Genomic DNA, 2,533 nt, shown 5'->3' with positions numbered 1-2,533 from the left:
TGGCAGAGCTTGATGAAGAAGTTGGTGCGCTGCAGCGCGGGTAGTAAGGCGTGCATGGCCAGGTACAGGCGGGCGTCCGTCATCTGGGTGAAGATGAACTGCTCTTCTGCCTCCTCCATGTACAGCAGCAGGGCGCCGTACTCACTCACGACACGCTGCAGCGGCAGCAGCAGGCTCAGCCACCTGCGGGGGCGGCAAAAAAATCGCTTGCTTCACTAACTTCAAGAGCGGCAACTACAGCATGCCTATCCTTGTCTTCTGTATTATCTAATTCTTCTTCTAAATGTTTGGGACATTGCGTCTGCGGACTTTCTGAGCCGTTTGCTTTGGTCAAGAATGAACGAATGCCCCGTTGACCTAAGTTGAATGCAACAGCGGGCCGTCTCATTAAGCAGCCTCTCGCACAAATGTGTCCGGTCGTACTTCGCGAATAAAGTGTTCGTACATCTCGTCCCAAAAGTCAGGAGCGAATTTTACCGCGCAGATGCGCGCGTGCGATTCACAAAATGCGCCTGTACAAGTGTATATAATTTTTCTTGGCGGAAAGGACCAGGCGCGCCAGCGCGTTGCGCAGGTGGTCTTGTTGGCCATAGTCGCACCCGGCATGCAGGCTGGACTATTGCGTGGCTGCTTTGCAGTATCTGAAAGCACCGAAAGCCTACGTCGTAGCTTGCAACACTGGGCTCGTGAAACTGCCGCAAGAAGATGAAGCGTTCGGGGAAGAAGCAGTTGTGTGCAGCACCTTGTTCAGAGTAAAGTCAAATTACAAAGTTGCGCAAAGTATAACATACATAAACTTAATTAAACATAAGAACAGATAAGACGTTTAGAGCCTTGTCGGTGACATGGACACCGCTGTTGGCTTGGAACAGCTATTTGCTGTGCATAGGGACGTGCCCGCGTTAGCCGTGTTGCAACAGCTCAGGATGGATTTCAGCCAGCAACAGCCTCAAGAGCTGCTGCACAACCACCGGGAATGTCTTCAGTTGGGCACGTGTAGTTTTGGTCGGCGGGGTCGAGCAGCGTACGCATTGCGCACAGAAACCAAGGTGCAGCGTCTCTGTAACATCGCTAACATATCCGGTACGCGGTGGCAGGCTTGCCGAGCACGAAATGAAGGGGGGGTCGCATCTCACCATTCAACTAAGCATGCATGTGCTCGGTTGATTGCTCGGTAGCGTGCGAGTTTACCCCTATCAGGATGTTTGTTTGCATATCCCTCCAAGCGAGAGGGCTTGGACCTATGCTGATGTTCGTTCCAAAAAGTGATCTGAGGACTGATGCTACGGTGAAAGGTATGCACGTAAATTCGCCCGTGCGCCAATCTCACATTCCAATATGCCACTGCACTTTCCTCTCCAGCCTGGCCACATTCTCTTCCTCGCAAACGTACTTGGGCACCTTACAATCCAACACCATACGTGCTTTGGAAACGCGGGCAGCTGCTTCACAAGGACCCCCCTATTTAAGCAGCCTCTCGCACAAATGTGTCCGGTCGTACTGTGCCGAATAAAACATCCGTACTAGACGCGAAAGCCAGGCGCGAAATTTATCGTGTGGATGCGCGCGTTCAATTCTCAAAATGCGCCTGTAAAAGTGTATGTAATTTTTACGGCGAAAGGCCGCTCATCAGGGCATGTTGGCCGCAGTCACAAGCGGCATGCATCTCGGACTTTTGGCTGGCTGCTTAGCCTGAGCCGAATAAGATATGAAAAGATATGAAAGCATACAACGTAGCTTGCAAGAATGGCCACATGCAACGGCTGCCGGAAGAGGAAGCGTTTGGCGAAGCGGCAGTTGTGTGCTAAGCCGAAAGGCGCCTGCTTTCTGCAGCGCAGCGCATACCGCACCTTGTTCCGACTAAAGTCAAATTACAAAGTTGCGCAAAGTATAACTTACATAAACTTAATTAAACATAAGAACAGATAAGACGTTTAGAGCCTTGTCGGTGACATGGACGCCGCTGTTGGCTTGGAACAGATATTTGCTGTGCATAGGGACGTGCCCGCGTTAGCCGTGTTGCAACAGCTCAGGATGGATTTCAGCCAGCAACAGCCTCAAGAGCTGCTGCACAACCACCGGGAATGTCTTCAGTTGGGCACGTGTAGTTTTGGTCGGCAGGGTCGAGCATCGTATGCATTGCGCACAGAAACCAAGGTGCAGCGTCTCTGTAACATCGCCAACATATCCGGTACGCGGTGGCAGGCTTGCCGAGCACGAAATGAAGGGGGGTCGCATCTCACCATTCAACTAAGCATGCATGTGCTCGGTTGAATGCTCGGTAGCGTGCGAGTTTACCTATCAGGATGTTTGTTTGCATATATCCCTCCAAGCGAGAGGGCTTGGACCTATGCTGATGTTCGTTACAAGAAGTGAACTGAGGACTGATGCTACACGTCATGTATACGCGTTGCTTAGCTTGCAACGAGACGCGCCCACGATGAAAGCTTCAGCTACACTCACAATACATTATACTGCTACACTATTCTCTCCAGTCCTACCACATTATATTTCACCGACGTACTTCGGCACC

This window comes from Volvox carteri, assembly GCF_000143455.1.
Source record: "Volvox carteri f. nagariensis unplaced genomic scaffold VOLCAscaffold_89, whole genome shotgun sequence".
NCBI lineage: Eukaryota > Viridiplantae > Chlorophyta > Chlorophyceae > Chlamydomonadales > Volvocaceae > Volvox > Volvox carteri.
Note: the sequence above shows the minus strand (reverse complement) of the source record.